Here is a 13,687-nt window from a genome sequence, read left to right on the forward strand (position 1 = left end):
GAGAAAGGGGAACACTTCCTAGAATGTTGGTTGGTAAACAGTCTCTCCCACCCCCCAACAAGGAGACGGTCTGTTGAAGCCCAAGGTCTGGGTGTTGTCTTCCAACGTTAATGATATGAAGCCTTGCTGCCCAATACGATGATTACTAGATGGTGATGATGCCACCATGGACAATGCTCTGTCCTGGTGCCACTAGGGAACCTCTTAAAGGGGGCGCAAACTGCTACAAAAACTGTAATTTAATTTAGTTTAAGTTGCCACGCGGTGCTAGCTACTACATTGTTTGGTGCAACTATTTAACAGTGACTAAGTATCGCTTACTGTGAACTAGGCTCCCTGCATTTTTCTCAAATCCTCACAGTGGTTACAATTATCTCACATATGAGGTACCAACGAAACTGGGTGTTAAAGTCACTGGCAGCAAATGGAATGAGAGCAATGGCTGTCCCTTTCCCAGCTACCCTGACCTACCTTGAACCCTGTCACCATCATACTGAACCAGTGTCCTAATAGGTCAAATCCTATTGGAAGATCTAGACCTAATAGGTCAAAACTGAAATTACAACCAGGCCCTGAGATACTCTGAGGATTGAGATACTAGGGATGAAAAGTTCTCCGCAGGTGGGCATCCCACCAACAGTGCCAATAAAAATCTGCTGGGTTCTATGCCTGGGCTTTCCCCTCTCCCCTTATGGTACTTCCTTCACGGAAGGTCAGGAATGGGAAGATTAGCTTGCATGGCTCTGATGTCAAGTGGGGCATTTGGATTTTAAAGCATCAGAGTGAAGCTATGAGCAGGAACACTTCGGTAGCACTTGGAGAGACATAGTAAGGGGGGATTTGGTTGGAGAAGGCCCTTTTCTGTTAGCTCAACCCACCCGAGGAAGGCTGTTACCATCTTCTCCACCTTGGCACCAAGGGCACTGAGAGAGGAAAAGCTGTCCCAGAGGAAGAGGCAGCCAGCCCAGCCATTCTAGCAATGGCCCTGTTAGATGCCATGGAAATTTCCCTAAGCAAAGAGCTGACCTAACTACTCCCACCCTGAAAACAGTCGATAAAGTTATCTTGAGAGGGAAAGGTCAATCCACACATGGACAGAGACTTAACAAAGATTTCAATCAGAGCACAAAGACCTGTTAGACACAGATATCTGATTCGATTTGCTTTTAGTCTTGCATTTCATAAAGTAGTAAGTTCCCATATGCTCATACTTACATGGATATGACTAGGACTGCAGTCAAAGGAACACTAAAATACTGAATCTTAGCCAGTGTGCTGCATTCATTTCCAAAGAGGAAAAAATCTTCTCTGAACAATTACTGTTTCTCAGTGATCTTTTTGTCTCGTGTACATATATACCTGCGGGCACTGCACTCACATACAGACATACACACAGGCAAAACACTCATACACAAAATAATAGAAAGAAAAAATATGGAGAAACAAAAAGTTTTTAAGTACGTCTAATACCACCAGCATGAATGACTAATGCTGATGTATTTTAATAAGTGGCACACGTTTTACTTAGTTTTAAACTTTGTTTTTTCTTTCTTTTTTTGAGACAGGATGTCATATAGCCCAGGTTGTCCTCAAACTCATTGAATAGCCAAGTATGACCTTGAACTCTTGATTCTCTGGCTTCCAACTCCCAAGCGCTGCAATTATAAGCATGCATCACCATACCTGACGGTTGTGGGTCTTCTTGTATGTTCTGAGGAAATGTTGTTTTCACTCATTATAGTGGTGCAATCAGAACAAGGTGGTATGATGTTGGAACTTGAACATGGACCTTGTCTTCTTCTATCCGTAGACGAATGGTGCTATTCCACGGAATCTGACAAGTTGCATTAAAAATGATGCTTCCTAAAATAATGGTAACTTTTAACTCTAGACACCAACGAATATTTTTCCTTTCTTTTTATTTTTTGTATGTCTGTGGTATTTGTACATGTATGAGTGGGTTCACATGTGTGAGTGGGTGCATGTGTGTGGTTTCATGAATTCCAGGGAAGAAAGAATGTAGGTACCCTTCTCTATCACTCTGTCTTTACTATAGGAGACACAACTCTCTCTGGCCCATGAGACAGGCTGCTAGTCAGAAAAGCCCATGAGCCTCCTGTCTTTGCTCCATGACAGTGCTGGGCACACAGATTTGAGTGTACAACCATGCCAGGCTTTTTAGATAGATTCTGGGGATTTGAACCTAAGTTCGCATACTCAGATAATAAGTGCTCTAACCTACCAAGAAATCTATTCTGCCTCCAAAATTATTATAATTATATTATGATGATGATGATGATAATGATGATGATGATGGGAAATTGTGTGAAGACACACATGTACAGTGCCGTGGTCAAGGTGAGAGCATAACTTTGTGGAGTTAAGTCTCTCCTTCAACCTTTACATGGATTCTGGGGATCAAACCCAGGAAGTGCCTTTACCTGCTGAGAGCCATCTTGCTGGTCGCCAAGGGTTTTTTTGTTTGTTTGTTTTCTTTTATTTTTACTTTTTTATTATTTGCGTGTGTAGGCAGGGGGAGGGGACAGGATTGGGAGCCCATGGCCTTAGCTCTTGTGTGGAGATCAGAGAAAAACTTTCAGTATCCAATTACTTCCACCCAAGGACCAAATTCAGGTCTTCAGCCTTGCCTGGCAGCCACCTTTTCCTACAGAGCCATCTTGCCAGCCTATTAGTAGCTGCCATTACATAGTAATCAACTGCCTTTTCATTATCTATAAGCCCATTATGATCATAGGGTTGAATCAGCTGCTGCATTAAGAAGCTTGTTTGCATTATTTAAACTCCTTTTTGTTTGGTTGGTTGGGGTTGGGTTTTTTTTTTTTTTTTTTTTTTTTTTGAGACAGCGTCTCATTATGAAGCCCTGGCTGTCTTGGAACCTGCTCTGTAGACCAGGCTGGCCTCAAACTCAAACTCACAGAGATCTGCCTCCTGAGTGCTGGGATTAAAGGCAGAAAGGTCTGTGCTGTCACACTCAGCTAAATGAGAGGGTTTTTTTTGTTTTTGTTTTTGTTTTTGTTTTTTTTTTTGACACAGGGTTTCTCTATATAGCCCTAGCTGCCTTGGAACTCACTATGTAGACCAAGTGATCTTGAACTCACAGACGTCCACCTACCTCTGCCTCCCAAATGCTGGAATTAAAGATGCCACCACACCACCACACCACCACAAATTATTTAAACTCTTAAACAAACTGTGCTTTCAACTTTAATTCTAGCACTGATAGTTTGTCCTATAGTGCTTTTAAAAATACTTATTTTAGGCCAGGCCGTGGTGGCGCACACCTTTAATCCCAGCACTCGGGAGGCAGAAGCAGGCGGATCTCTGTGAGTTCGAGGCCAGCCTGGTCTACAAGAACTACTTCCAGGACAGACTCTTTTATTTGTAATGATGTTTCCTGCATGTTCCGGACCTGAGGAGCACAAATTAGAGCTTCCTTGGAACTGGAGTTACAGGCAGTGTTAAGCAACCCGATCTGGGTACTGGAACCTGACTCTGATCCTCCGCAAGAACAGCAAGCACTCTTAACCACTAGTCCCTCTCCCCAGTAGGGTTTGTTTTGTTTTTAATTTATCTTCTTTGTAGAATATCATGTTCTCAAGTACCAAGGCTTGAAATACTTTCCCCCTTGCCCTTACTGCATCATCTTGAAAATGATAAGAAACACTTCCGACACTTTCTGTGTTTCAGCCACGGAGCTCTATTCTATCTCTTCTGTTCTTTTATTTTCAATATTATTTTTATTATCTACATATCTATCTATTTATCTATTTATTTATTCATAGGAACAGGGTCTCCCTATGTAGCTCTGGCTGTCCTGGAACTCATTATGTGAACCAAGAGGGTCTTGAACTCACAGAAATACATCTGCCTTTACCTCTTGGGTGCTAGTATTAAAAGTGAATGGCCTCTCTTTCCCTTTTTTTATAAATTTATTTTTAATTTGACATAGAGTCTCTCTAACTTGTTCAGGCTGGCCTTGTACTCATTATGTAAACCAGTCAGCCCTTGAACTTTGATTCCTCCTGCCTCAGCCACCTAAGTAGCTAGACTTACAGATCAGCACCACCAGGGCTAGGTAATTTTCAGTGTGTGCATCAATTCTCTCATTTTCCATTACACTTCACAGAGATTTACCTATTCATGTTGTAACTGAGAAAGAGCAAGATCATGGATCTAGTTTTCAATTCCATTTTGATTTCTGATTTATTAGTAGTTTATAATTTGATAAGTCTTTATTTCTATGATCATTATATGTTTATTTTTCTTACTTTCTAATTCTTGAATTGGTTAATAAGTTCATTTATTTTTATCTTTCTCATAATGATTGCAAAAATATAAGATTATCAAATTTTATATATATATGTATAGGCATGTGTGTGTGTGTGTTTTGTATGAATCCATGTTTGTGTGCCGTGTGCAGACAGTGCTGTAGAGGCCAAAAGAAGGTAGCTATCTCCTGGAACTGGAGCTACAGGCTTTTGTGGCACAGGGGTCCTCTGGAAGAGCAGACTGTGCTCTTAACTGCTGAGATATTTCTCCAGTCTCTACTGATCAATTTTTATTTTCTAAAAGTTTAAAGTTGGGGCTGGAGAGATGCCTCATCAATTAAGAACACTGGCTGCAGCTGGGCGTGCTGGTGAACACCTTTAATCCCAGCACTGGGAGGCAGAGGTAGGCAGACCTCTTGAGCACCCAGGTTCAGCTACCAGCACCCACATGGTAGCTCACACCTGTCTTTAAATCAAATTTCAGGAGTTCCAGTGCCCTCTCCTGGCCTTCTCAGATACTGCATACACATGGTACACTTACAGACAGATATGTATTGAGGCACATTAAATAAAAATGAATATTTTTAAGTTTACAAGTACAGTTTTAAGTTTTCTCTCTATCCCAACAATTATCTAAAAAGTATCTTCTACAGCAAGTCATAAACAACAATCTGCTGTAGGATATTTGATCACAGTCTAGGAAGCTGTGCCTCTGTTCTACCTCACCTGCCTAAGACACCGTAGCTGAACAGCTAATAATTAGGCAGTATAGGATAGGCTAGACTTCCAGGCAGGGATAGGCACTCTAGAAAGAATCTAAGGCACCACAGATTAGCCGTTGAGATGAGGAGGAAGTCAGATGTACTGTACTGAGGAGAGGGAATACACCATGTGCCAGGATGTAAATTAATATAAATGGGTTAAGTTTTAAGAGCTACTTGGGAACAAGCCTAAGCTAAGGCCAAGCTTTCATAATTAATAAGAAGTGTCCCTATCATGATTTGGGAGCTGGCAGTTCAAAGAAAGACCCATCTGCAGCAATCCAAAATGGAATCGTTTATAATATCAACTTTTATAGGTTCTTTCTCAGTTTGCTGCCAATAATCTGAGGTGCCACAAGTTAGTAGTCACAACGAAAGTGTTAAAAGCAAACTGGTTGTTAAGTAGATTGATAAAGATCCCAGTAAAATACAGGGGAAGCAGAGTTAGATAGCTGGGCTCTTCTTTCTCAATATACCTTTTGCAGCTTTCAAAACTTTGCGCAGATTTGCTGTTAATTTTGATTACAATTATTCTATTTGTTTACATAATTTGTGCATATGTGTACACATGTGCACATGCCAGTGCATATGGAGGTCAGAGGACAGCTTTTAGAAGTCAGTTGTCCCCTTCTACTATGCACAGGCTCCAGGGGTCAAACTTAGATCATTAGGCTAGGCAGCAGTTACTTTACCTGCTTGTCATCTCATCTCTTCTTGATAATCTGTCTTTCTGCCTGCCTGCCTGTCTGTCTATCTATTTTGCAATGCTGGGATCAAACCCAGGAACTCATATGTGCTAGGCAAATGCTCTGCCACTTATATACCCAATTTTGAAACAAAGCTTATTAAGTTGCCCAGGCTGACTTTGAACTTGCTCTATAGCCAAGCAGTCCTTAAACTTTGATCTAAACTCCCGAGTAGCTAAGATACCAGGCCTGTACCACCCGATCCAGATCAATGTACAAAATCTAATTAGCAAATTTCCAGAGGCTCTCTTGCTTTACGAACTGCTCATGTAGGCAGCTTCAATAATTTCTTAGTCTCTGTGCTAATGATGACAAAAATTTCAATCATGGCATATCAAATTTATTTCTAAACATTGAGAGTATAGAGAACATAAAGAAAATTTTTAGATTATTGTTGCTGGAAGCTTTCAAAGGGCAGTCATTATCCTGAGACAGGAAAGATACATTAATCTCAACATGTTTTTAATACCCTAGCAGTTTCTGGGCACATGATTATTGATCTCATGCGCAGAAGAAAATAAAATATGAGGTGACACAAAATAGAAATGTGTCCGTTGTTTTTCTGACTCATGTAGAATGGTGTTTTATTTCTTGTTTTGAGACAGGGTCTCTCTACATAGCACTGGCTGACCTGGAACTTGCTATACAGACTAGACTGGCTCCAGACTCACAGAGACTCAACTGCCTCTACTTCCTGAGTGCTGGGATTAAAGGTGTCTACCACCACTCCCGGCATAAAATGTTTTTAAAGCTCAGCAAAGGTATAAAACACATGTGGATATGGAGGATCCATTTATCCACAATAAAGCAAGAGATATCCCTTTAAAATCCGAATCTATTTTGTTTCATTGCCACAACTGGAATGATTTTATTCACTTTAAATTAAGACACACAGGGAACCAAGATATTTCTGTCCATTCTGCAAAATATTCTATTTTGACCTAGTCATTTTCTCTTTCTTTTATTTTTGAGCAGGGTCTCACTATGTAGCCCTGGCTGGCCTGGAACTTACTATGCAGACCAGGCTGGCTCCAACCCAGAGATCAGCCTGCCTCTGCCTCCAGAGTGCTGGGATTAAAGGCGTGCACCACCAGGCAAGTCAGTCATTTTCAAACAGTGCTATTTTCTCCTCTGTAGGATATTGGCAGTTCATGAAGACATTTTTTATTGTCAGAATGAGACTGAGCCTGAAAGCTGTCTCCACCCACTTTATATTCCTCTCTAATGCTGGGATTAAAGGCGTGCACCATAACCGCCCGGTTTCTATGCCAAACTAGTATAGCTAGTGGAATTAAAGGTATATGTCGCCACTACCTGGTCTGTAAGGCTGACCAGGGTGACTGTTTTGCTCTGATGTTCAGGCAAGCTTTATTTATTAAAATACAAAAGAAATATCATTATAGAAACAGGCAAACAAAAACAAACCACATATCTTCGTTAGGGTTTTTAGTGCTGTGAAGAGACACTAACCACAGTGACTCTTATAAGGAAAATGTTTATTCAGGGTGGCTTGCTTACAGTTTCAGAAGTTAGCCCCTTATCATCATGGTGAGGAGCATGGCAGTGTGAAGGCAGATGTGGTGCTGGAGTTGAGAGTCCTACATCTTGTCAGTGTCCTACTGGTCAGTGTCTTGAGTATAGAATGTAATCGGTCCCCAGAGTCTCACAGGGAGTGTTTAAACAGAAAAAGGGGAAATGATGGAGGTGGGTCTTGTATTAATCTGTTGCTTTCATTGGTTAATTAATAAAGAAACTGCCTAGGCTCATTTGATAGGCCAACCCTTAGGTAGGTGGAGTAGACAGAACAGAATGCTGGGAGAAAGAAGCCGAGTCAGTGAGTCGCCATGATTCTCCCACTCCAGACAGACGCAGGTTAAGATCTTTCCTGGTAAGTCAACTCGTTGTGCTACACAGAATATTAGAAATGGGTTAGATCAATATGTAAGAGATAGCCAATAAGAGGTTATAACTAATGGGCCAGAAAGTGTTCAAAAGAATACAGTTTCCGTGTAATTATTTTGGGGCATAAGCCATGCGGGCAGCCGGGTGCCGGGGACGCAGCCCCGCCGCTCTTACTACAACAGATATATGTATATATATATATATATATATATATATATATATATATATATGTACATATATACTCATACACACAGATAGACAGATAGCTGTGTATATATATATATACATCTATATAAATATATTTACACACAGAGACAGAGATAGATAGATAGATAGATAGATAGATAGATAGATAGATAGATAGATACGAGAGATAGATAGGCTCAGGCAAAGCATTATGAAACAAAATGACCTCCCTAAATACCCATTAGTTAGTTCTGTGTTGACCACCTATTGCTAGGCATGGGACCTCACTTGAGGGTGGTTTGTATATCTACTGAGACTCCATTGAAGAAAACTAATTTTTCCTTTGTGAGTTTTGTCACTTGGAGATAACGTCTTGGTTAGAGATGGGGTCCACTTTCCCCTCTCAGTGCTGAGACCCTTCTGGCTTCAACATGTGCAAGCCCTGTGCATGCTGCCACCATTTCTGTGAGTCCATACGTGTGTCAGTCATGCCTACTACTAAAATAAGCTCATTTGACTTTTTACTAACAAGAGTGAGAAGAAAGAGTGGTTTCCTGGTTATTGGAGCCCTGAGCATACATGTACCATGGATTCAAAAGCCCATGACTAATACGTGCACACTGGAACCCAACATCCTGAAAAGCCCTTCCTGCCTTCTTTCGTCCTTGCCGTTTATACTCATACCATTTTGACAACCAAATACTCCTAAGCATTCCCGTGTGCATGTGAGAGAATCTCAACTCTCTGAGCCCTAAAATCTGAACAAGCCTGGCTTTCTCAGAAGCATCTACACCAATCCACACCCCCGTTCTCTTCTGAGAGTTCTCCCAGTTGTTCCTGCTACTTGCCAACGCTCTCGCAGACCTCTGTCCTTGTGTGTTTCTGCACACAAGATCTCCTGAAATGGAACCTGAGAGGTTTTATTTGCCTTTACATATCCCAGCCATTGTTCCAAGTCTATCTCATTACCCTCTCTTTTGAGGAATCTTTCCTTTGCTTTTTTGGTACAGATTTGTAAGTGGCTCATGTAACCACTGTTCTCAAAGCACTTCTCTCCCACAAGTACATCCATTTCTTTTCCACATAATTTAATTCCCAGTCCTACAAAGTCAACCTCCCCCTAGCACAGGCTGAGTTTTGCATGTCATACCCCAAGAGTGTTTCAAAGTTGCACAAAACTAAACTGACTAATTTAAGCCAAAAAGTGAAATTCTAGTAGCTTGACACCTTGGAGGTGAAGGGCAGTCCCATGAATGACATTACCAGTTAATTCTTCACATCACTGCTCAGAGTAAAACAGTTTCCAATATCCTTGATCAACAAGGAATGCTACAATTTTGACGTCTCCACCTCACCCATGCTCACTTTTTTTATTCAAAATTTTTATACAGTTTTAAGGGGTGTTGGTTTTTGAGACAAGATTTCTATATGTAGCTTTAACTGTCCTGGAACTAGCTGTAAAGACCAGGCTGGCCTCAAACTCACAGATGTACCTGCCTCTGCCTCTCAAGTGCTGGAATAAAGGCGTGCACCACCATTGCCTAGTTATCTAATATTTTTTATCATATTCTTCCTCGTCCCCCTAACTCCTCCCAGATTCTCCCCACTTCCCTAACCATCCAACTTTGTTTTTTCTCTCTCCCTGTCTTTCTTTCTCTGTCTCCCTGTCTCTCTCTTTATCTATCTATCTATCTATCTACAAAAATTAAAATCAAAACAAAACCAGGTGGTGGTAGCATACACCTTTAATCCCAGCACTTATTTGGGAGGCAGAGGCAGGTGGATCTCTGTGAGTTTGAGGCCAGCCTGGTCTACAGGAGCTAGTTGCAAGACAGGCTCCAAAGCTACAGAAAAACCCTGTCTCAAAAACCAAAAAGAAAAAAATCAAAACAAACAAAAACACACATTCAATCCATTTTGGTTTGGCCAATTATTCCTGGGTATGGGGCCTGCCTGGAGTTTCATTTCATGCTCATTCTAGGTGAGGAAATCGCATACAGGGATATTAAAAAAGCTCATCAAATTTTATAAGTTAATCAATAGCTATAATCGTGATGAACTTTGTCTTATTTTTCACAGGTTAACATTTTTGTTAGTCAGAGAAAGTTAATCACTACTTTTTGGAAATAAAAATTAATTCAGAGAAACCAGGTAAATGAAACTCCGCCAACTTTTCTAAGGTAGGATTTTTTTTTAAAGCAAGTTCTGAGCTGGGCAGTGATGGCGCAAGCCTTTAATCCCAGCACTTGGGAGGCAGAGGCAGTCGGATCTCTGTGAGTTTGAAACCAGCCAGATGTACTGAGCTAGTTCCACAATAGCTAGGGCTACAAAAGAAACCCTGTCTTGGAAAACAACCAAATAAATCAATAACTGCAAGGTCTCTCCATGTAGCCTTGGCTGTCCTGGAACTGACTATGTAGGTGAGGCTGGCCTCCCAAGTGCTGGAAGTAAAGGTGTGCGCCACCATGCCCAGCTTTCAGACAAGAATTGAACGGTCAGTTTCTTCAGTGAGCTGTGTCTCATCTTGGGAATGGAAATGCTATAATGAATTTCATCTACTAAAAGCCTAAAGGCAAGACTTAGCTGACATTTTGTCCAATATGCGCATGTTTCCACTGTTGCTCGGGTTTGTTAAGTAAGGATTATGGAGGGGCACTGTTTTGTATTTAGAACCTGCATGAGGTCTCAGGAGACATGCCATAGCAAAATGCAATAACTTTCGAAATGTCTCAAGTGACTGGAAACTTTAAGGAAGCAAATAGATCTCAACAGCCCAGCTTTTCCAGAAAATCCGGGGTTCCCGTTGACTTGAGTCATTCAAGATAAGGAAATCTCTTCTACTTATTAACTCTTACTAAGACTACTCTAAAGGCACTTGATGTTAGCCAACTCTATGTGTGTGTGTGTATGTGAATGCACATGTGCGTTTATATGTGTATGTGTATATTAATCTAGTCTCAATTTCCATCTTACAAAACTTAAAGTTCTGCTATTGCACAGTGCAAACTTTAATGCTATTTTGTAGAAGAGAAGCTGCCCCAATTCATGAATCACAAATAAAAGTCAATTATATCGATTACTGCATCTGTTGCTTTTGCCTCTGGGCAGTTCTAAGAATTTTGTCATGACATTTTTTCTAGCCTGAATTTATTGCAACCATGCTCTATAGAGTAGTATTATTCAGCCTTAATTCTCAATTTTGCTGCTAGTTGGGCAGTCAGGTTTAGGCCTCTTTGTACAGATTTCTTATGCAAACCTCTACAAATGTGGGTGGGAGGCATCAGGTGATATAACTTTTAAATTATATAGTCTCGACTTCCCAACAGCATCTTAAGCATACCTTCATTCTCACTGATGCAAAAGGCAAATGAATTACCCAACGCCTCAGAGTTTCCAATGCAGAGACCTGGCCAACAATAATGAACTTGAACCCTCTACTACCTGAATTTCATCTCAACAGCCTTACAATGAGAAATAATTGTGTGGACTGCACATGCATGTGCACGCATGCACACACACACATTTGACCCCCATCACTATAAATCAGAGATGTAAAATGTTATTTTCAGACACTTGCCTTTCTTTTACCCATGTCAGACATGATCAATTGATCATGGAATTTTTTTTCTTTTGGGTGTAAAGGATATATTACTTCCCATATTAAGTTATTTAGCCAACCAACAGGGATGAAATTCTTTTGTAGTGACAGACAGGGAAAGATAATCGAAATGCAACTTTGAATTAAGCCAGGCTATTGAGGGTCTAGGCACTCAGCTGAAGTGGAAAGTTTGGACAGTTCCTGAATTTCATTTATTGCAATTGTGGCAACAATTTACATTAAGGCGGTCCAGGGATCACTATCTGTGGCCCCTTCTTTCCACTTACCTCGCATCGTCATCATGAGTTATGGTCTAGAGGTCTTGAATGGCTTTGTTTTTTCTGCCAGTTAAGGAATTAAAAGGCAGCGAAAATCTCCAGGGCATTGGGAGAAGACAGCAGCAGACAGAAGCAGCTGATGAAGAAAAGGCTTTTTATTGGCGGTGAGGAAGTACATACATACACACACACACACACACACAGCACACACACAATGCACAACTGCAAAGCAATGGGGAGACTTGGGAAGCTGAAGCCCAGTCTCTATTTGGGGGGTGGGATTTTTAATGGTCTTTAAAAAAAAAAATAAGACTTTGTTTATTACATACACAGCTTTCTGCCTGCATGTATGCCTGCGGGCCAGAAGAGGGCACCAGATCTCATTATAGATGGTTGTGAGTCACCAAGTGGTTCCTGGGAATTGAACTCATGACAGTCAGTGTTCTTAACCTCTGAGCCATCTCTCCAACACCTTCCAAGGGGCTTTTGAGTGGGCCTTTCTTTTCCAGTTTAGGAATGGTCAGTTTGAACAAAGGCAGGGAGGCTGATGGGTCCACAAGGCTGGGGGAAACAGGTTCTGGTTTGTCCTTAATCTTGTTGGACTGAAGGGGGGCCTTACCAGACCTTTTTGTTCTCCAAACAGGATCTCTCTATGTAGTCTGGGCTGTCCTGGGGCTCGCTATGTAGACCAGGTTGGCCCCAAACTCACAGAAATCCACCTCGGGCCTTTGTTTTAAGCTTCCAATCTTTTGTCTCTGGTGAGGAAGAAGGTGAGGAAGAAGTCAGACAGGGAATGGGGTCTAGCTCCTGAGCCCCAGAAAGGAATTGGAAGTTTCCCTCAGGGTAAGAGTTAAGAAGTGTTTTTCAAAACCCAAATCTCGATTGGTTTTTATGAATATTATAAAACCGTAAAATAATTGTCATTTCCTCTGTTCTGTGGCCCTTTAGAAGCTTAGATCCTCACCTACTTTCCATCTTCCGATACTGTTCTATATCTGATGGTTTGCGGTTAGATGCCTTATTCTCCCTCAATAAATTTTTCCTCCAATTCTTAATATTTCTCTTGCAGAATGTTGTGTATATTTTAGTAAGTTGCTTCAAATCATTTCTGGAAGATGAAAGATAACTAATGCTATCAAAATTAAAGCAGTCACTTATACAGGGTGAGGAACTTAGGAGGTGCCCCAAGAAGTAACACAGGCAAGTACGCATGCGTGATAAGAGGGTTCTAAAAGAGAACCCTTCAGCTTGAGAGGATCGCACTGATAGGCCAGCAGGAGTGTCTAAAGCAGAGGTGTGGGTACCATGGAAAAGGCCCCACCAGTGAGGGGAGGCAGATGGTGCAGCCCAGAGGAAGAGGCGTGGCCTAGGCGTCAATTGCACCGTAAGGGCGTGGTTACGGATGGAGGCGGGCTGGTGGCGTAGGCGGGGCGCAGAATTAGCTCAAGTGTGAGAGAGTGGCCGCTGCCGGAGGACGAGGGCGTGAGCAATTCAGTTCCTAACTGTGGTCAGAGTCCCGTCGTAGATATATCTGCGGAACAACGATGGAAAGAAGGTGCCCAGCCGGCCAAATCGCTAGGGCGAGCGCGGCCGCAGGGCGGTACTTCCGGTTTATCAAGCGTGCTGGCCAGAAGTCATGAACTCACGTAGTGTTGTGACGTGAGGGGGTGTATCCAAGATGGCTGCGCGCATGAAACAGTGTGCTGGGAGTCCTCGCGGAGATCGATCCCGGTAAGTGCGGGCAACTCTGTGTAGCATTAGCAACAGTGTAACATGGCCTTCTGAGAGGACAAGCCCTTGACCACTATCGCGCTCTACCGTGGATCGGGGAGACCCGTAAGATGTAGGACCCCGAGTCTAGCGGAGGTCCTGCCGAGCAAGGAAGGTGTGGGGTGTCGATTGGCCGGTTATCAGTGCTCTCTCTTCT

General features: G+C 42.0%; 1 protein-coding gene across 2 annotated transcripts in view; it reads left to right on the plus strand.

Annotated features, from left to right (window-relative positions):
* The first annotated feature begins 13,426 nt into the window (after nucleotides 1-13,426).
* Ca5b (carbonic anhydrase 5B) overlaps nucleotides 13,427-13,687 on the plus strand; it is a 101,634-nt gene continuing 101,373 nt past the window's right edge. For both annotated transcript variants that reach the window (XM_057759820.1, XM_057759818.1), the window contains exon 1: nucleotides 13,427-13,491. The gene's annotated coding sequence lies outside the window, so the exon portion shown is untranslated. The remainder of the gene's footprint in view (nucleotides 13,492-13,687) is intronic.

The sequence above is a fragment of the Chionomys nivalis genome, chromosome X (genome assembly GCF_950005125.1).
Source record: "Chionomys nivalis chromosome X, mChiNiv1.1, whole genome shotgun sequence".
Taxonomy (NCBI): Eukaryota; Metazoa; Chordata; class Mammalia; order Rodentia; family Cricetidae; genus Chionomys; species Chionomys nivalis.